Consider the following 22,311-nt stretch of genomic DNA (forward strand, 5'->3'; position numbering starts at 1 on the left):
TTAGCCCACCTAAAGATCTGTGTACATAGAGATAAGGAGAACACACACACACACACACACACACACACACACACACACACACACACACACACACACACATAAATAGCAGGGTACCAGCAAGAAAAGAAATTTCATTCAGCACCAATCAGCAGTTGCAGCTGTACCTTTTAAAATAAATACTAAAAGTGTGTGTGTGTGTGTGTGTGTGTGTGTGTGTGTGTGTGTGTGTGTGTGTGTGTTGGTTCCTGAAGTGTAAACCCAAGAAGGTTATGGGTTTCAGACATTTTCCTTGCACGTGTGCGTGTGCGTTTGCACGTGTGCGTTTGCACATATGTGTTTGCACGTGTGCGTTTGCACGTGTGTGTTTGCACGTGTGTGTGCATGTTGATCACTGCCACTCACTCACCTGCAGTCGGAGAACCTCTGAAGTCGGAGAACAGAACGAAATCTGAAACGTTTCTGCAAAAAACACCTTTACCATGGAAACATTTTTAGCTAAAACGTTTCAAATTCCATTCTGTTCCAGTCTCTCTGGCCAACAAAGGGTTGTGTGTGTGGAGCTGCTAAAATTACTGCAGGCATGCTTTGATTTTTTTTTCCAGCACTCGTCGTGTAAAAAGATAACAAAAAACAAGGCTAGTGTTTAAGGAGGTTATCGGAGGTCTGCGTAGTGGCCACGCTTGCTTACAGGCTCCTAGAGTCACAGCACACGTACAGTAGATCGCACTTGATCCCAATCTCAACGCTTCAAAGCAGCACGACTCAAGCAAAAAACGTTCTCCTTCGTTAACCACCGCAGAACGCTACCGCGTGTGCTTCTTTTTTCTTTGTTTGTTTTTTTCGCGCACTGCGAATCCTTGGCCTATTTCTCAAGCCCTGACACCACCGGAAAGCCACAGTTTCCTCCAGCATATCTGATTCATATCTTTCTACATAATCCAGGGTACAAATCACCAATGATGCAAAACTCAGCATGCAGATGTGTCTAATAAAAAACAAACAAACAAAAAAAAACAGACGGTAACCAGGAAACCACAACTGTACAGTATATCATGGGAAAGAGCAACACTTTGCATCTCTATGTAACACAAATCGCATCGCAAACATATTCCCACAAACTGAAAAAAAAAACCCCAAAACAACAGAAAAAAATCTGTTCATCTTAAAAAAGCTTAACTGTTTACGAGTCAGCTGTAGCTACTTGCATCGATCGGTCAGGAACGCTTGCGCAACTGAAACCGAGATTATAATGAAACGTAATGGGTTATTAGTTATTATGCGCGTGAGATAAAACCGCTCGGTCTGTTCATTTTATCGATCTAAAAGCAGCCGACGCTGCGCTTTCCGTCATATTGAGCATTAAATCGTCCTTGATAGCCACCATGAACTAATTGTGATGTTACACATCGAGTTTGACACCCATGCGCTACAGGGTCTGAAAAGTTCTGAGGTGGTTGGATAGATTAAAACACATGGACTGCTCATAACTCGTGCGTTTTTTTCCCCCACAGTGTTTGTGTGAGCCTTAATAAGAAGAGGAAGTTTCAGAAGCGTCTGGACGGCTGACTCGTGACCGAGACAGAATGAGCCTCTTGCGAGGTCATGTAAAGTTCGTCACACACAACCTAGGAACTTCCCCCAACTAAACTGGGTCACAGCTCATATGCTGCTGCTGCTGCTGAGGTAAAAACGAACGTCTGTACATCCTGTGACGAGCGATCGCTGCCGATATCTGTTCTTTTTTTTTATTGACTCGGTATAAAGTGCCTCCGCTGCTGCTATGATAAGTCAGATCATAAACTCTACCGTACATCAGGTTACTCAGATGGCTTAACAAGGTTAACCAATTTGAATAGAGAACAGTAGACCTTCCCATAGCAGACAGAACAAGGTCAATCATTAACCACAAAACAGCGCACTGGAGTCTCTCCATTCCAGTTCATTCATAACACAACAAAAGTTACAGCAGGTCAAGAGTCAGAGGATCTTACTGTAGCTGAGAAGTACAGAAGAAGCAGCCTTTATTTTGCATTACATGTTCATCCATTATACAACAGCCCAGGAGAAGGTTGGGTTAAGGGCCTTGCTCAAGAGACTAACAGAGGCAGCTTGGCAGTGCTGGGGCCTCGAACCCCCAACCTTCTGATCACTAACCCAGAACCATCACTGTTGAGGCACCACATCCTACAGCTACAGGAAAAACTATAGCGACAAGCAGACCACAAATGAGCGTGTCGGTCTTCAGCACTACTGTTGAGCAGTCTGTATAAATCACAGAGATGGGGATGAGTTCATGATGCTCACACATCGCCACCTAATACCTAATAAACGCTCGCCGTAATGCGCTTGAGCTAGAGATCTTCTCGGATCTAAAGAAATGTACCCGACCCGAAGCACTTTTTACCCGAACCCAACGTGCAGAATTTTTTTTTTTAAAGAAAGACCCGACCCGAGACAAACCCGAAAAAATTAGACCCGAGTCCGACCTGACCCATTGGCATTTTTTTTAACCCGACTGGACCCGAATGTTGCATACAGTAACTCTACACTAAAGTAACCTCTACAGCATGGATTCAAAATTGATTGACAGGCCTGTTTCAACGAAAATTAGCTTACCGCCAGCCACACGTCACCAACCACATGTCACAAATGGTCTTGGCAAACAGAGGAGAGGTTGGAAAAGGACTCGAGTCGATGCACACACACGAGATACAGTAGTTCGGGTCTTCTCGGGTCCGTTCGGTAAAAACACATTCATTTTAATTTACCCGAGACCCGATGCCACTATTATTATACCTGCCCCGTGTCCAAGGCACACGTGAAACTTTTAGACCCGAACCCGCTCGGGTCTCGGGTCGGACCTCGTGTTTTCGGATCTAAGTGGCCCCGTGAAGACCTCTAGCTTGAGCACTAGAAGTTCACTTGACCTGACCTGTGCTAGGAACACAATACATAAAACAAGACTTTAGAAAATACCAAGTGTTTCTTAGAGCCTTTATACTTCTCTCTATGGAATCTTTACCAACATGTACATTTAGATTTGTATTTACTACCTGTGGTTATATTTATGGGTGAGAAAAGAAGTCAGATAATATTATTAAAGGTCAAATAATGTTTCCAGACTCCTGTGTGTGCAGAGTGTAAAAAAAAAATACATGACACGATGGATTTGGAAATATGTGAATAGTGTTATTATATATGGAGATACTATGGAAATGAGCATTTACAGTACATATTAGCATTAGCATTTACATATTAGCATTAGCGTTTACATATTAGCATTAGCGTTTACATATTAGCATTAGCATTTACATATTAGCATTAGCGTTTACATATTAAACATGCAAATGATGAACTGATTACTGATCCATGGAGTAAGCCAAATATAGCAAGAGATTTAAATAACATCATTCAGCTGATATATTCTCTCTCTCTCTCTCTCTCTCTCTCTCTCTCTCTCTCTCTCTCTCTCTATGTCTCCCTTTCACAGCCGGTGATTCATCCTTACAGACAACTGCAACCCCTAGGGCTTTGCCTTAACATATTTTGGGATTGTCTATGGGTCCAGTGGTCATCACAAGACAATGAGTATACATGAGGCTTCATCAGGGAGAGCGAGAAAATGAGAGACACATAAATAATCACACCCCCTCCGCTAATGCGAAGCCTGTTTAATCCGATCTGAATCGATAATTGCTAAAACAAGCTTGCCACAGTGTGGGCAGTAGCTTTTTTGATTTAATCAGAGGAGCAGGAGAGGGCAAACTGTATGCTGAGCTCCTTTCGAAAAGGGCATCTCGTTTGCTCGCAGGCTCGCACACAAATAGCACTGGAGCAAACGAGTAGCTCGTCTCACCTCACGTCACTGAGCATTACATCCGACCCTGATTTAGGTGAGATCTCCACACCTTACTGTATCCTATGAGAAATCGAGCCTAATAAATATTTCCTTTAGTGGTACATACTGTATGTCACAGCATTTTACTGGCCACGTGAAATGACTGGCAAACTCACACCCTTTCTCTCGTTTCATGAGTCAGAGAAGAGCTTTCGTGGCATCACATTACACATTCATTAAGGCAACTCGCTATATATTAGGGTCATTCATACAATGTTCTAAATGGCGAACGTTAGTCCGAAGAGCGAATGCATTACGCCAGTTCTCATTTCACCTCAGTTTGAAGTGCTCTTATCTGAGCTCTTAACGGCCTCTTAAAGTGTTAGTTATCACATTTGAATGTGCAAAGATACTTGAGGACCCTTACAGGTGACTGGAATATTCATTCATTCATTCATACATTTTCTACCGCTTATCCGGTCACGGGGAGCCTGTGCCTATCTCAGGCGTCATCGGGCATCGAGGCAGGATACACCCTGGACGAAGTGCCAACCCATCACAGGGCACACACACACTCATTCACTCACACACTCACAATTTTTTTTGCCAATCAACCTACCATGCATGTCTTTGGACCGTGGGAGTAAACCGGCATACCCGGAGGAAACCCCCGAGGCTTATTGTTGATGGTGGCGTAAGTTGGTCTCTAAAATGTCCTCAAAATCTCTGAAAGGTGTTCGACCGGGTCGAGATCTGGTGGTTATAAAGGCCATAGCATTTGATTTGCATCATTTTCATCCTCATTAAAACATTTAGTCTGCTCTGTGATGGGGACGTCATGGGGCAGTCATCCTGGAAGTGACCACTAGGATAAATATATGATATAGCATACAGGAAATCGATTGGATTGAAAAGGAACCAAACCATAACTAAATAAATGTCCCACCAAAGCATAACGGAGACGATGGACCTCCTCAGTGCTTCAGTCAAGCATTCAGTCTGTTCTTTTTCTGCACACCACACATGCAGTCAGCTCCTTCTTCGAGAATATGGTGAAGGATGAATCACTAAACGCTTAAAAATGCCTTCCGCTGGCAACGAGAGATTTATGCACCGCAGCCCTACGTACTTTGTCCATGACCACTGGCTGCATTTACACTGCGGTCCTTCCACACATGCTGGAATTTGGAAAGTAAGCATCTGACTGGATTCCTCTCTAATGCAACACCATGTTGCTGATAAAGCTGGTATGCTGTTTAGACAAACACAAGCCACCATGCTTTGCTACCAGTGGGAAATTAGCCAACTGTCTTCTTGGCAAACGCTTAGCCTGACGTGACTCACAGCACTGGAGCTAGAGCCTGGAACCTGCTGTACTGATAAACCTCGACACCCGAACCTGTGTTTTTTCTTCCTGTATGAAATCCAACTCTTCCGCTTACCGAATGTACTGTAATTAGAGGATGAAATAATTATGTCCCTCAAAAGAACAAAGCGGTTACGAGCACTCGTGAGTGCTTTAACCAAGCCATGAGTGTGGTATGACGGTTACTGACTATGTTCATTCAAGAGCTCTCTTTCCTTTCATAATGTTGGACAGTAAATGAACCAAGAGAGGAAAACAAAGCACTTTGCATTGAGTGCACAATATGTGCTGCAATAGAGAGTCTGTTCACAATTACCTCTGTATAAATAACATCCAGTCCTTACTCTAGTTGTTTGGCTACTTTACAGATGAAGAATTGCTTCGCCGGACAAAGCATTTAAGGAATATCTGGCGTATGCTTGATGATGGCTCGGGGTTCTTCTGTTATTGGGTCACACATCTGGGTCATTGATTAGTAAACGATTTGTTAGAACATGCATGAACTTTAAAATAGCTTGAACAAACCTGAAACACATCTGAGTCAGTAGCTTAATCTTGAAAGCGCAAAACGGCCTGATTCCATCGGTGAGGCTGATAACATGATTGTTGTACTGAATTCACTGCTGTCGCAGCTCAGGATCTGATAAGAGGGTGAACAGAGTTCAGAGATTCTGGGAGCCCTGTTCTAGCATCCTAGGCGGCTCTGAACGCCATGGCAACTAAACGAGGTTGGCGGTGATCTGACTCAGGATCAGCCTCTGCTCTTCTTCTAGTCTCGCTGAAAATGATCTTCACGCGTGTCTGGGCCGGGTGGATGTTATAAAAAGACTGTAAAGGGCTCGTCATCCGGACCTGTTTTTCCACACATGACCGTCTCGTCATGCAAACTGTTTCTATTTGTGTCTGAGTAAAAATAACACTGTCGTACTCAAAAGCCACCAAAAAACAGAAGAAATTATTTTTGTATATCAAATCACTGAATGCAGGGGTGGCACGGTGGCTTAGAGGCTAGCACGTTCGCCTCACACCTCCAGGGTTGGGGGTTCGATTCCCGTCTCCACCTTGTGTGGGTGGAGTTTACATGTTCTCCCCGTGCCTCGGGGGTTTCCTCCGGGTACTCCGGTTTCCTCCCCCGGTCCAAAGACATGCATGGTAGGTTGATTGGCATCTCTGGAAAATTGTCCGTAGTGTGTGAGTGTGTGAGTGAATGAGAGTGTGTGTGTGCCCTGTGATGGGTTGGCACTCCATTTAGGGTGCATCCTGCCTCGATGCCCGATGACGCCTGAGATAGGCACAGGCTCCCCGTGACCCGAGAAGTTCAGATAAGCGGTAGAAAATGAGTGAGTGAGTGAGAGTCACTCAGTCGCTAGTTTACTTCAAATGAAAAAAAAAAAACATGACGTATGACTGCAAACAGTGGATATGTTTATTTTGGCTTCTCCATGGTGTTATAATGAGCATCATTACAGATCAAACATTACTGTTTACTCTGCAGCTAGAGAATCAGATCATCGCATACAAAGGATCTTTACTTGAATAACAAAAAACATGGAAAATATTTTTAAAGGACGCTTTACTTCCTGTCACAAACCACATTCTGTACCTGTCCACTATGTTTGTCCGATATGTCCAAACTCTAACCTGCCGTAGATAACCTTTTACCTATTTTAGGTCCGCGTGACAAGTGGCGGCTCAGAAGGTTAAGACTCTGGGGTGTTGGTCAGAGTCCAGGCCTCAGCACAGCCAAGCTGCCACTGTTGGGCTCTTGAACAAAGCCCTTCTGTAGGACTGCTGTGTCATGGCTGACCCTGTGCTCCGACCCTAACTTCCTGAGCTGGGATATGAAAAGTATTTCACTGATCTGTATTGTGTAACTCACTTCTTCTCTTCTCGTTCCATGTAGTATGCTAGTGTGTGGTTTGGGCCATAGCCAAAGTTCCCATGAAATGCTTTTCCCAGCATCAAGATACTGGATGGATTAAGTAACGTGACGTAAGTCGAATTAGCGCATTGCTTGGCATGTGGCATTGAGCAAAGCTTCCACACCTGATGTGCTGCACCAAGGGGCAAGGTGGTTTAGTGGTTAGCACTTTCGCCTCACACCTCCAGGGTTGGGGGTTCGATTCCCGCCTCTGCCTTGTGTGTGTGGAGTTTGCATGTTCTCCCCGTGCCTCGGGGGTTTCCTCCGGGTACTCCGGTTTCCTCCCCCGGTCCAAAGACATGCATGGTAGGTTGATTGACATCTCTGGAAAATTGTCCGTAGTGTGTGAGTGAATGAGAGAGTGTGTGTGCCCTGTGATGGGTTGGCACTCCGTCCAGGGTGTATCCTGCCTCGATGCCCGATGACGCCTGAGATAGGCACAGGCTCCCCGTGACCCCGAGAAGTTCGGATAAGCGGTAGGAAACGAATGAATGAGTGAATGAATATGCTGCACCACAACAAAGCAAATCTCCGACCACCATTTTCAAGAGAATTGGAAAGTTGATCTTCCTGAGTCATAAAAAAACAGAACTCATAGGACAAACAGTCCAGAGTCCATAAAAAAATCCAAACATTATCTCCCAGCTGAAAATGATGACACCTGGAGATTGACGCGTTGCATCACTGCTTGTGTGGACAACTAATCTATAACTATAGAGACACGGCCATAATTGACTCGAAAATCGATCGGACGTGAGTCTTTTCAGCTCGCACGCTGGCTGTGAATGACTAGATAAGGAAATGAAAAGACTAACAGATAGAAAGTCCGAAATGATTCCTCACGGGACGACAACAAGCAATCTGCTGAACATTTGCCCTTGTGTCTAAGTGTTCATCAATCAATCCTAAGTAAACAAAGACCTGCATAAGAAGTGTCTTCCCTTACCGATGACCTTTTAACCACACTATAGACATACGCAGTGATGAGACAGTTAAATAGAGATTATCACGGTTAGAAAATGAGGGTGCGAATAGCATTAAATTTCAGCTTTTGGCCGCTGAAGTTCCATATAGAGCTAAAACGAGACCAGGCAGCTATTTTGGACCAGGCCACTCTCGCTATGCTAAAATTTGAGAGAACTGTCAGTGATTTTTTTAAAAGAAAATTGCTGGATCATTAAGCCTAGCTGAATTCCTAAGTAGGAGAGCTGACGTTCAAGGGCAAACCCTTGTTTTTTTTTGTTTTTTTTCGTTTCCACATAATTACCCAAGCATTCGTAGGTACTTTCTTGGGTTGTTAAGTTGAACTTGTTCATAAACAGTGTTCTTATTATTTCCACTTGGCTGACCGAGGCTCAGACTGAGACAAAGACCAAACGGATGACTGAGCATCCAGGATTGATTGAGTAACCCATAACAGCTGGCTAATTATTATTCCCACCTTTACAAAGTAGAAGCCTTTCTGGAAAAGTAATTGTTGTTGAAGATAAGTGTAGAAAGAGTTGGACAGATTGTCAATGTTCACCTTCATTAGTATATATGAGGACTGTGAAGAACTGAAAGAGATAAAAAAGTTTTATGATATGAATATAAGAGGCGTGCAAACGTATGATGCAAATGCTTCGTTTCAGAGGTAACTATCTCACAGTGAAGTACGCTGACGCTGGGAAAGGAAATAAATGGATAATACAGGATAACTGGATAATACAGTCGAGCCGACAACCTGCTTCACGTCGTTAATGCATAAAATACGGAGCTCTATTCTAAAGTTCTGTCATATTCTAAAGCACACATTGCAGCCTACTGTATAAATGTCATGATGGAAGCACCTGTCTCGCCAACAGAGAGAACCGTCCCCGGAGTATTAAGACTTCCGGACTACATTTCCCATAAGCCACATGCCGGGATTGATTGCACCGCCACCTGCGGCAAATTACCCAGTGCCTATTTAAGGCAAACTTGAACTTCACTCCGGTGCGAAGTCTCGATTTGCTTCGGCTGTCATTCTAAACGTTTTCTAGTTATTCCTGTTTCTGGTTTTCGATCCGTTTCTGTATTTTGCCTCACGACTGTTTTCTGCCTGCCCTGACCTTTTGCCTGTTGTTCTGACCACGTTTTTGCCTCACCTACGCTGTCGTGTACCGGACTCTGCCTGTTGGTTACGAGACTGTCTATCAAAGCTGCAAACGGATCCTCAGTCTCACGACTCGTCATTACAAGAAATAAGCGAAGTAATATTTTAGATAAAACTGCTGGAAACGTTGGTACTGAAAAACCCGGTCCTGTACGATTCAATTCGAAAAGAGTTAGAACTTGTTTGAATTGTCGTATTTAATCTATTTATTGAACTCCTATTTTTGTACATTCTTCCTCTCCAGAAATCTCTGTGTCATCATGAGACGTTTTACACCGAACGCTTCAACATACTCAGAGGAGACACTTACACACCCGGTTCTACTACTGTATACTACAGTACAATGTCGTGGAAGAGAGAAAGAAAAGAAAAAAATGTAAGAAAGGACATAAGATAACATGGTGTAATCTATTTACTGACGTTATAACAAATTAGCAGAAAACAGCCATGTTACTGTACGTTAAGCTAAATGTATATCTGAATAGGTTATATCGATCCTGATCGCTGTTGGTGAGCATCTGAAGCTTCACAGGAGAAGAAAGATCAGCATGATGTGAGAAATTATGTAACAGCACTACAGATACAACCAAGCTGATAATTTATTTATTTATTTATTTATTTATTTATTTATTTATTTATTTATTTATTTATTTATTTTCAATTTAGTTATATTTTAAGTAGAATCAAGAAATATAAGGAAGCAAAACCCATTAACACTTCACTTCAACCCCCCCGAAGTTTAAACCAGATCTCTATCGGTGGCTCAGTTCCATGTTTGTTAACCTACAGAAGGAACGGCATGCACTTCAAACACAAACGCTTCATTATCCTTCCACCGTTTCCGCGTCCGCACCCCGGCGCTAGCCGAGCCGTCCGAGGTTTGCCCATTTGTGCGTATTTGTTTATCAACATCGGTGTTGGTCTTTCCATTAACCTCATTAAATCCTCATTCTTCTTAAAAGTAAAATACGCACGGCGAATCTGGTGTGGATTAATTACACGAGTGAATGTGTTTGCCTGACAGTTAGCAAGCAGGCAAACTGAAGACGGAGAATGAGCGTATTCTCTTAGTGTGAATAAATATCACCCGAAGTGTGACTCAACGAACCTGTAACCTCGCTGAATGATGAATGTCCACAGAGCTGCACGAACAGACGTCCACAGGCAGCTCAAAAGTTAGTGCACCCAGTAGCGGGATGAAGTCCTGGCATGTCTGGAACAGAGCATGAACCCAGTGTTTCTGGGCCTTTTCATCAAGGGAAAGCTAATGCATGCCCAAAAGTCAGCAGATAAAATCACCTCATTTGCATATTCATTGGGTCATGATGATCGTTTGCATTTTACAATTTACTACATGATGTAAGCAAAGAGTCGAAGTATCCCGAGGTTGAAGGTTGTGTAGAAAATATATAGACTAGAGAAAGAAGTATTTACAGTAATCCCTCGCCAAGAAGTATTTACAGTAATCCCTCGCCACTTTGCGCTTCAAGTTTCGCGCTTCAAGTTTCGCGGCCTCGGTGCATCGCTGATTTTTTCAAAAATATTCATCGAAAAAACAAAAAAAACGGTTTCCCAGGATGCCAGACAAAGAGAGAAACTCTCCCAGAGGCTTTGTACATACCCACGGGCACTCAGACAAGGCACATGATTGGTTCCCAGCACGAGATCTGAGCTGATTGGCTGCGCATCATCGCGTTCTCTCCCAGCTTCTTCCCTTGTTGTATCTCGCCACTCTCGTTCACGCTTTCAACTGTGTCTCGCGTATTGTGAACTTAAAAAAATGAACTTTTTTGAACGTTAAGTCCTTACAATGCCTCCTAAGCGCCGTGCCCCTGCGAAAGATTCCTCTAGTGAGCCCAAGAGGAAGAGGAAGATGATGACCATCAGTGAAAAGGTCAAACTTAGGGCCAATCCTACTTCGCAGATTTTCACCTATCGCGAGGGGTTCCGGTCCCCATTAACCGCGATGAACAAGGGATCACCGTATTCTTTATTCGCTGAAAGCTAACTATGCATATGTTTACAAACTTCTGTCATTTTTATGAAGAACACAGAAGTTAGTGAGGAGTTAGTTAGTGAGGAGCTGGGAAATAAACACCAAGCAAATAGTTCTGGGTGGAATAACTTGTTTGTGCATTGACTCGAATCCTTGTGCTGAGTGCTTGTGTCTCTCTCTCTCTCTCTCTCTCTCTCTCTCTCTCTCTCTCTCTCTCTCTCTCTCTCTCTCTCTGTGCATGCTTTGTGCCTTGTGAGCTGTTATGATTTGCAGCTGAGAGGACAGGTCTGCTGTCTTCTCTCCTCACCACATCATTATTCTGTGAGACTGGCCCTCCTCCTGTTTCTGGCCCAACAACTGAAAATAAGACAGCTTATGTGTGCCAGGAGGTGACGGTGATCTCAGAGGCTCATCTTTTCTCTGTTTTAACACTTCGATTGAGTGTGAATGAGCATTTATTTTGGCATGCATAAACCTGTTATAATCATTTCATTTATAATCATTTAAAAAAAAAAAACTCCTCAGTACATATTTCTAATATTGTCATGCAACGATATTCACGCTCGTGTTTTCTGTGCCATTATAAGCCGATCCTTTAATGAAGACATTAAATATATAAAAAATTAAATATGCGCCACGATTATATTAAATGATTGAAAATAACAAGACCTAAATGGATAAATAAGATCGACGGAGATCTCTGACACGACGTCCGATGCTCAGATACACCTAAGTCGACCCCAGGACAGTGATGTTTTATATTAAACGCATCTTTCTTTAACTCTTTGAATTTCTCATCCTCTTTCCTTGGAGGCAGAAGGCACCTTATTGTTAGAGACAGGACCTTCACTGCTTATTCATGCGTAACAAACAAAGTCTGCTACGGAAAAGTGAAAAGCAAAAGAGATGCGAACAGAGTCAGAACCTAGATCAGCAGCCTCCAAACCCGGTCCGTTCCTCTTTCCTAATCGGAGCGAGATGTCGAGAAGGCGACAGCTGTTCACGAAGCATCAGAGTCCCTGTGCATTAAATAAACACACATGGCGCACGTGTGGCAGCTCGTGAAGCCTCGAGTTGCAAGTGCGGCTTGATTGAAAATGCACCTGGCTTCATCGCTGGGATTTAGTGAGTGCAGTGTGTTCTGATCGGCCGTCCCTTATCGCCATGACAATCGCCGTCACCCGATGAGACGGACATGCGGGAGAAGTTTACGGTGCGAGCACGTGGCTGATTTAGAGTCTCGGTATAACCTGATACCTGCTTTGTGCACTCACTCACTCTCTCATTCATTTTCTACCGCTTATCCGAACTTCTAGGGTCACGGGGAGCCTGTGCCTATCTCAGGTGTCATCGGGCATCGAGGCAGGATAGACAATTTTCCAGAGATGCCAATCAACCTACCATGCGTGTCTTTGGACCAGGGGAGGAAACCGGAGTACCCGGAGGAAACCCCCGAGGCACGGGGAGAACATGCAAACTCCACACACACAAGGCGGAGATGGGAATCGAACCCCCAAACCTGGAGGTGTGAGGCGAACGTGCTAACCACTAAGCCACCGTGACCCCTGCTTTGTGCACTATGCATGCAAAAATCACTGTTTGCCCAGAAATCAGATGTCTTTCAGCTAAAAGTGAGATCAGATCAAAATGCTTTGCTTTCAGCGCCATTGGTATGTGACCAAAACATCACTGTTCATCCTATTTATATGTAATATTATAGTTGTGTTGCAATACAAATAGGTTCAAATGAATTTTATGAAGCGTATTCGATAACGGTTTCAGTCAAGCTCTTAACTGTTAAGCTATTAAAACACCTCTAATCATCAATAACTGAGGATTACTGCTGATGTAATTGCAATTTATTACACGGGGTGGGGGTGGGGGGGGGCTTTAGAGCCGGAGAACCATGGTGCACAGCGGGAGTGATGTTTTATACCCCCAGAGAGCACAGCGTCTCTGAGGAATACATCACTGCTCACCATATGTTATTAAGTAATGAAAGTCAAGACTTTAACTGGGCTTTTGTCAATAAATCTGGCCATGAAGGGAATGATCGTTCAGCTGTGCAATGTGCTGGAAAGCAGAAAGTATTTACAAAAAGACTTGAGGCTGTGCTGGAGGACTTGTAGCAACATGATTCAGTAAAGGTGTCACATGAATGAGAAAGAGAATTTATTCTCAAAAAGTCTTATAAAGGGCAAAACGTAAAGGTTTCTTTACACAAACTCTAGTCCAGATCTTATCCACTATCTATTGCTGTAGCATTCTAAATAAAACAAATTCACCAGGAACACAGACCACAATTTAACCAAATACAAAGTACTTTGTGGTGTGGGTGTGTATGTGTGTGTGTGTGTGTGTGTGTGTGTGTGTAGTGTGGTGTGTGGGTGTGGGTGTGTATGTGTGTGTGTGTGTGTTTGTGTGTGTAGTGTGGTGTGTGGGTGTGTGTGTGTGGGTGTGTATGTGTGTGTGTGTTTGTGTGTGTAGTGTGGTGTGTGGGTGTGTATGTGTGTGTGTGTTTGTGTGTGAGTGTGTGTGTAGTGGGTGTAGTTTGGTGTGTGGGTGTGTACTGTATGTGTGTGTGTGTGTGTGTGAGTGTGTTTGTGTGTGTGTGTGTGTAGTGTGGTGTGTGGGTGTGTATGTGTGTGTGTGAGTGTGTGTGTAGTGTGTGTAGTTTGGTGTGTGGGTGTGTATGTGTGTGTGTGTATGTGTGTGTAGTGTGGTGTGGGTGTGTATGTGTGTGTGAGTGTGTGGGTGGTTTTGTTTGTGTGTGTGGTTGTGTTGTGTGTGTGTGGTGTGGTGTGTGTATGTGTGTTTTGGTGTGTGGGTGTGTACTGTTTGTGTGTGTGTGTGGTGTGTTGGGTGTGTGTGTGTGTGTGTGTGTGTCGTGGGTGTGTTTTGTGTGTGTGGTGTGTGTCTGTCTCTGTGTGTGTTGTGTGTGTGTGTGAGTGTGTTTGTGTGTGTATGTGTGTGTAGTGTGGTGTGGGTGTGTATGTTTGTGTGAGTGTGTGTGTAGTGTGTGTAGTTTGGTGTGTGGGTGTGTATGTGTGTGTGTGTGTATGTGTGTGTAGTGTGGTGTGGGTGTGTATGTTTGTGTGTGTATGTGTGTGTAGTGTGGTGTGGGTGTGTATGTGTGTTTGTGTGTGTGAGCGTGTTTGTGTGTGTAGTGTGGTGTGTGGGTGTGTATGTGTGTGTGAGTGTGTTTGTGTGTGGTGTGTGTGTGTACTGTGATGTGTGTGAGAGACAGAGAGAGAGAGAGAGAGAGAGAGAGAGAGAGAGAGAGAGATTATGACTGGTGGTGTTTATTGTAAGTGTTTGTTACCTTTTTGGACCCCTTTATCATGTGTAATGTTGCTCCCATATAAAACAGTTCAGCACAAGCCCAGACATTTATAGGGTCATGACTGAGGACGATGTCCCATCCTGGGACGAGCTGTTTCGTGTTGACGTTTTGTTCAAACCGACTATCGAAAATATCCTCTCTAATGGATATGTTTTTTTTCATTGGTTGTTGCGTTAAATCTTACCCAGATACAATAGTGCTATTTTCTGATTGGCTGTTGTGTAGCCTCTTTTTTTTTTGGCTGATAAGTGTCAGGCTCGACTAAGAGCTCCAGGGGAGACGCGCTTGATTCCTGCCCGTTTCCATAGAGACAGCAGTGCGGACCGATACATTTTGGGCTCTGCGGCATTTTAAATATATCATAAATAGTCAAAAAGTTTTTCTGCGTGAGAAATACGATGTGTGGCGGGAGAGCGTGAGAAAAGACCGACATTCGTGACTGTCACTCACAATGTGTGACACTTCACAGCCCTGACTTCATATAGTTGATCTCCTCTAAAGAGCATTCAGGGTGATGCTGAACGGATTGATCGATACCGATACCGGTACAGTGTGTGAGTCTGATACACACTCTCATACACAAGCACTGTTGTCACTCTGATGAACAGCAGACACAACATTACAGCAATCTTTCATGGTTAATGATCGCAATCAAGAAGAAGCATCAAGAACAGGAAGTGCAGCATGTTCTATCCAACCTTTTAAGTAACCTGATTAAACATCTTTAAAGCATTTAAACTTAAAGGTATTCACGAGCATGGAGGAAGTGAGCTGAGAAACTGTGTCGTGTTAGAGAGAGCACTTCAGTTCAGCGAGCACTGAGACACATGCTTCCTTCCACCGAGGTCTACACTTGAAGTAACCACCAACATAAACCTCTGGGGAGATACGAGGTACTGTACATCAGGTTATCAGATGACTTGAGGGCTGGATCAGATTGTTACCCTTAAGACACTGACAAGCTAGATCAGATCTTCAGGCTCGTGGTGCATGAGAACTAAATCAGATCTTTAACCTCTGGATACTTCAGGGATATATGAGATCTTCTGCCTCAAAGCACTTAAGGGTTAGCTCTGATTTCCAAGCTTGGTATTTTCAAGCTTCAGTGCTCAATCTGATCTTTCACACCAGGTCACTTGTGGACCAGATCAGATTTTCAACCACAGGGTACGTGAGTGTTAGATCCAGTGTTGTAACGTAACGAAGTACAAATACTTCGTTACTGTACTTAAGTAGAAATGTCACGATTCTAAGCATCTTCGTTACTCGTTACTACAAAATAAACTCAGAAGAAATGTGTGCGACTGCAATAAGGGAGGTTTAGCGAATCACTGCTCCTTGCATTACGCACGTCCACGCGCTCTACGAAGAAGCACAGGTACGCGCAGCGTGCACGTGCAGTCAGAGCTGGAGGCGTTTATCTATAACGTTAATCGGCGGAAAGACGCAATGACGGCAACCAAAAGCAGTGAAATGTCACTATTCTTATTACCAGAGTTTTAGCACAAACAAAATATTAATGCAATATCAATACTAAATAAAAATAACATTTATTGATTTGGTCTTTGTCTTGTGAATAGGTGTTTATTAATGACTGCATTCATCGGACACACTGTTTGTAGAGAATACACACATACATGAACTGATCTGATTCAAGACTGGCATCATTACATCATGCATCAAATTTTGCCATTTAATAATACCATAACTTTTGGCTTACTATGTAGTCATATAATATATAATATAAAACTCTTCTTGTTTTAAATTCTCACTGAGGGCTAAAACCCCTAAAGATGAAACCCTAGAACCGCCCCTGCTCTCATGCCTACCGAAAATCACTGAAATTTGACTTTTGACTTCAAACACTTAAGTACATTAAATATCAGAAAATGACTTTTGATACTTAAGTACAGTAAATATCAGATACTTTAAGACTTTTACTTGAGTAATATTCTAAAAGGCAACTTTCACTTCTACCGAAGTCTTTTTCTAGTATCATACTTGTACTTTTACTCGAGTATTGCTTTCTAATACTTTATACAACACTGGTTAGATCAGATCTTCGGTGAAAATTTGGCCACACTTTTAACCTTGTGATCCATTGAAAGATTGATCAGATCTTCAATCTCAGGGCACATGAGCGATAGATTTGAGGGTTAGATACGATTTTCCACCATGTAGGCTAGATCAGATTTTCAACTACAGGACACCTGAAGGCTAAACATTTAATTTTTAAACTCAAGGCACTTGAGATTCAGATCATATCCTAATCATCAAGGTACATTTGAGTTAGATCAGATCATCAACCTGATTGGTGGTAAATCCTGTATGAGTATTGTGTGCATGGATATTTAATTAAGTTAATGAGCATACATGAATAAATTAATTAGCATAGCTAACGATTAAGAGAAGAGTCAAAATGAAATCTGACTGTAAGTGAAGTAAGACCTTATCCTCTGTGGAGACATTTTTGAATGAAGATGCACATCATGTTCGCAGCCTGAACAAGAAGTCACGAGAAAAAAAATTCCTTGAGTCATTTTTAAGGGACCAAACAGTTACAGAATTATTCAGAACACGTTCCTGAGTGATCGGTTCAAAGCAAAAAAAATAGCGAAACAGGAGAGAAAAAGGCCTTGAGGTCTAAATTTGCAAGAAAGACATCACACCAAGTGTGTGTGTGTGTGTGTGAGAGAGAGACAGAGAGACAAAGAAAGAGAGAGAAAGCGAATGCCACAGTAATCTTTCGCTCCACAGCACAATAAAGGTGGAGTAAATTAAACCCTGGCCTGCCGTGAGAGAAGCTCGACCACGACCGTCCCGAGGTGTAACTAAGGGGCCGGTGTCCCATCTCTCATTTCCTTACCAAGTCCCTTACACTGCAGGAATGGATGAAATGCCCCAGCAAATCAACTACAACAGCAACAAACTTGAAATGAGGGACAAACAGCAAAAGACAAAAAGAAAGCAAAGTGAAGACGTGAATAACACGCGAGACAGACGTCTCTGGTTCTTCTGGGAGAACGTTAGCTGGGATAATTTCATATATTAGGACACGTAATGGAAGCAGATGTTATACTGAAAGAGCAGCATTTTTTAAGCAATCGGATTAAAAAACAAGCACAGCCTCGTTTATCCCAGGAAAAAGTAACATAATGGTGATAAACAGTCCGACCTGACGGGGGAATCAATAAGAGCCCGGCGTTATGTCAGACGCTAGCCGTTACTTTTTTATCGCTCCTGTGCTGCTGATACGTCTTCAGTGTTTTGACTCACGGTTAGCGTTTACTTCACGAGCACCGAAACAATGTACAGTTTATATACTCAGACAAGTCATTACGAGGCTCTGTGCTCTGTTTGTCCTGCTACGGTGTAGCTACAGCGAGAAGGAAAATAACATGCTATCATGCGAGAGCTATAAAATGAGCTGCGGTTATTTATTCATCACCATATCATTTCCATGTCTGTTTATAGTTTACACTCACTGTCACCACGAGCCATAAAATTATAGACAGTAATAATGAGTAAGAAATGAATCAGCTGTTCGGGTGAACCGAGAAGAGCTAGCGCCGCTAGCTAACGTTAGCATTTAGGAAAATGACGTTCATTACATTCGTAATATTCCGCAGAGTTTACGCTTTGCACTTTCGCTTTTTTTTGTCTGATTAACTTTGAGAGAATCTTACACATGAAATATGACAATTAACTTATAAAAACAACGACATTCATTAATTAAAAAAAATAGAATATTTAGAAAGCGCCGCGATGTCGGACAAGCTGTTATAGAAAAGTAACGAACTTCCGTGTGGTGACATTAAGAACAGTAAGATTTCTAAGCGTCGTTTCATTGCCTAAGGCTTTTTTCTGTCGGATCCATAAATAAATGGTAAATAAATGTCACCGTACATAACAGTGAATAAACTGATAGAACAGATGATAACCTGTAAGGACGAGCACACCGATGAAAAACCATGCAGCTGAACCTAATGTCAGAGCTGCTGTTATAATGTCAGAGACTGGGACAATGAGGCAGAGAAAAAAGCAATAAAAAAACGAACAGACTCAAGAAACAGAGAGAGAGAGAGAGAGAGAGAGAGAGAGAGGGAGAGAGAGAGAGAAAGAGGGAGAGATCAGAGAGAGAAAGAGAGACAGAGATCAGAGAGAGAAAGAGAGAGAGATCAGAGAGAGAAAGAGAGAGAGATCAGAAAAAGAGAAAGATCAGAGAGAGAAATAGAAAGAGAGAAAGAGAGAGAGAGAGAGAGAGAGAGAGAAAGAGAAAGAGAGAGAACGCGGGCGAGAGAGAGAGAGAGAGATCAGACAGAGGGAAAGAGAGCGAGAGATCAGAGAGAGAAAGAGAGAGAGAGAGAGAAAGAGAGAGAGAATGAGGGCGAGAGAGAGAGAGAGAGATCAGACAGAGGGAGAGAGAGAGAGAGGGAGAGAGAGCGAGAGAGAGAGAGAAAGAGAGAGATCAGAGAGAGAAAGAGAGACAGAGATCAGAGAGAGAAAGAGAGAGAGAGAATGAGGGAGAGAGAGAGAGAGAAAGAACGAGGGACAGAGAGAGAGTCAGAGAACGAGGGACAGAGAGAGATAGAGAGAGAGAGAGAGAGAGAGAGAGAGAGAGAGAGAGAGAGAGAGAGAGAGAACAAGGGACAGAGAGAGAGACAGAGAGAACGAGAGAGAGAGAGAGACAGAGACCGAGGGACATAGAGAGAGAGAGAGAGAGAGAGAGAGAGAGAGAGAGAGAGAGAGAAAGAGAGAGAGAGAGAGAACATTTAATACAGAATAAGTATTACAAGTAAAAAGAGTAGAAAGGAGTGAGAGAGGAAAACAGAAGCACATCAGAGAGTCTTCATGCTGTAGGAAAGGTTTAGGGAAGTTAAGACAGGAAGCAGGTTGAAGCTGGTCAGGCTTCATGAGAGAACACCAGCAACACTGATGAACTAAGGACTGTTACACAGTTTACAGGTGTGTTACAAACACTAAGTGTCCCTGTATAAGTTGTCCAAGTCCCTGTCCCTTTCACCCGTAGTGTGTTTATCGCATGCTTGTAGCCTGATGCAACACACACTAGGTGTAAGAGCGAGTGCACGTGATCCACCACCAAGGTGATGCACAGTGAGGCAAAGCAGAGTGCATGCAGAAGCCATGAGAACAACCAGCAAAATAACTCATGCTTGGTTTATTCTCCACTAATAAGGAAGGGTTTACACTCCAGCATGGACTTGTAGCATGAAAGAGAGAAGAGGAGCAGAGAGGAAGAAGAAAGAGGTGGAGAGAAAAGAGAAGAAAGTGAATGACAGGGGTAGTGGAAATGGTGAATGGGGAGTAAAGGAAAGAGCGAGAAACAGAGCGAAAGGTAGCCAGGAGTGCAGAGAAAGGGGGGGGGGGCAGAGAGGAAGAAGGAGAAGGAGCTGCAGAGAGAAGAGAAGAAAATGAAAGAGAGGGAGCAGGAGAGGTGGAGACATGAAAAGGAAGCAAGGAAATGGAAAGTGAGTTCAGACAAGGAAAGTGCGAGAAATAGAGCGAGAGATCACCAGGAGGGCAGAGAAAGTGTGACATCCAGGGGGAGAGAGGGAGGGAGAGAGAGAGAGAGAGAGAGAGAGAGAGAGAGAGAGAGAGAGAGAGAGAGAGAGAGAGAGAGAGAATGGAAAGTGACAGGTAGAGAGAATTTGTAGAGATGAGGAAAAAGAAAAGAGAAAAGGATTTTAGAAATGCAGAGAATGAGTGGGAGAGACAAAGAGAAGGAGAACGGAGAGAGGGAAAGACAGAAAGAGGCAGAGAGTGGGAGACTGCCAGGAACAAGGAATGAACAGGGCACATAGAGGGAAAAATGGGAAAGGAAGAGACAGGGAAAAAGAGAGAGAGAGAGAGAGAGAGAGAGAGAGAGAGAGAGAGAGAGAGAGAGAGAGAGAGAGAGAGAGAGAGAGTGTGATCGGCAGACTGACAGAGAGAGATTAGGAGAGGATGTGAGAGAATGGGAAAAAAGAATGAGAGCAAGAGCAAAAAGAAAGGAAGAGAACAAAGAGTGTAAGAAAGAAAGAGAGAGAGAGAAAGAGAGAGGGAAGGTAAAAGAAAGAAAAAGAGGGAGGGTTAGCAGAATAAGAAAAAATAAGAAATTTTGTATAATTGTAAGGAAACTGAAAAGGAAGAGAAGGAGAAGCTTTAAAGAGACAGAGAGAAAAAGACAAGAAAGAAACCTTTAAAGAATTAAAGAAAAAGAGAAACAGAAAGATAGGGAGAGGAAAATGGATGGAGAGACGGCATTAGAGAGGCAGCCAATGAGAAAGGATAGAGAGACAGGCTTGGCTGGAGAGAAAAGAAACTAAAAGTGAGGAAGGCAAAGAGATTTTCGCTCTCTTCTAACTTTTATTATTACTTTATTATTGAATATTTTACACACTTATTTATTATAATGACAGGAATGTCATGAACAGCTCTTAAACACACAGCATGGTGAAAGAGAGAGAAACGACAGACGGAAAACAGTGTAGGTGAAAGGCTTCTCGCTCCATTCCTGGCTCTCAGCACAGCCGCCTCACACATGCACAATGTCAAAGCAGAAGTTAGAGTAAACCTCTCCGTCTTCTCACTCGTTCTGCTCGCGTCCTGCAGCGTACACAGCTGCCAAGGACTCACCTTCTCTAATGTACACTGTACAGCATCACTGCTCCACACACCGCTCTGATCTGATCCCATCCTGTCCGATCTGCTCCCTGAAACCGTGCATTTTACGCTGGACTCAGCTGCGGCTGATAAAAAGAGATCGAACGGAATTCCAGACGCTCTTAAGTCAAATTCAAGAGAAGGCAGAAAGATTTATTGCTTATATTTAAAGGTCTGACTAAATGAAGTGCTACATATTAAAAGGTGTGAATGAAACAAGAAGCAAGAGAGAAAATGGCTGTAACATCGGGATGGGTAACATTGGGAGGGGTAACATCGGGAGGGGTAACATGGGGATGGGTAACATGGGGGTGGGTAACATGGGGATGGGTAACATTGAGATGGGTAACATCGGGATGGGTAACATAAGGATGGGTAACATGGGGATGGGTAACATTGGGATCGGTAACATGGGGATGGGTAACATGGGGATGGGTAACATGGGGATGGGTAACATGGGGATCGGTAACATGGGGATGGGTAACATGGGGATGGGTAACATCGGGATCGGTAACATAGGGATGGGTAACATCGGGATGGGTAACATTGGGATGGGTAACATGGGGATGGGTAACATGGGGATGGGTAACATTGAGATGCGTAACATGGGGATGGGTAACATTGGGATGGGTAACATCGAGATGGGTTACGTCGGAATGGGTAACATGGGGATGGGTAACATTGGGATGGGTAACATGGGGATGGGTAACATCGAGTTGGGTTACATCGAGATGGGTAACATCTGGATGGGTAACATTGGAATGGGTAACATCAGGATGGGTAACATGGGGATGGGTAACATGGGGATGGGTAACATCGAGATGGGTTACATCGGTATGGGTAACATCGGGATGGGTAACATCGAGATGGGTTACATCGAGATGGGTTACATCGAGATGGGTAACATCGGGATGGGTAACATCGGGATGGGTAACATGGGGATGGGTAACACTGAGATGGGTAACATCGGGATGGGTAACATTGGGATGGGTAACATCTGGATGGGTAACATGGGGATGGATAACATCGGGATGGTTAACATCGGGATGG

General features: G+C 43.4%; 1 protein-coding gene across 3 annotated transcripts in view; it reads right to left on the minus strand.

Annotated features, from left to right (window-relative positions):
- Positions 1 to 22,311, minus strand: part of gcgra (glucagon receptor a) — a 69,398-nt gene that overhangs the window by 19,291 nt on the left and 27,796 nt on the right. The window contains exon 1 of one of the 3 annotated variants that reach the window (XM_027176548.2): positions 5,238 to 5,253. The exons of the other annotated variants lie outside the window; for them this stretch is intronic. The gene's annotated coding sequence lies outside the window, so the exon portion shown is untranslated. Of the gene's footprint in view, positions 1 to 5,237; positions 5,254 to 22,311 lie in introns of those variants that run through there. 3 annotated transcript variants of the gene reach the window in all.

This window comes from Tachysurus fulvidraco, chromosome 24, assembly GCF_022655615.1.
Source record: "Tachysurus fulvidraco isolate hzauxx_2018 chromosome 24, HZAU_PFXX_2.0, whole genome shotgun sequence".
NCBI classification, from domain to species: domain Eukaryota; kingdom Metazoa; phylum Chordata; class Actinopteri; order Siluriformes; family Bagridae; genus Tachysurus; species Tachysurus fulvidraco.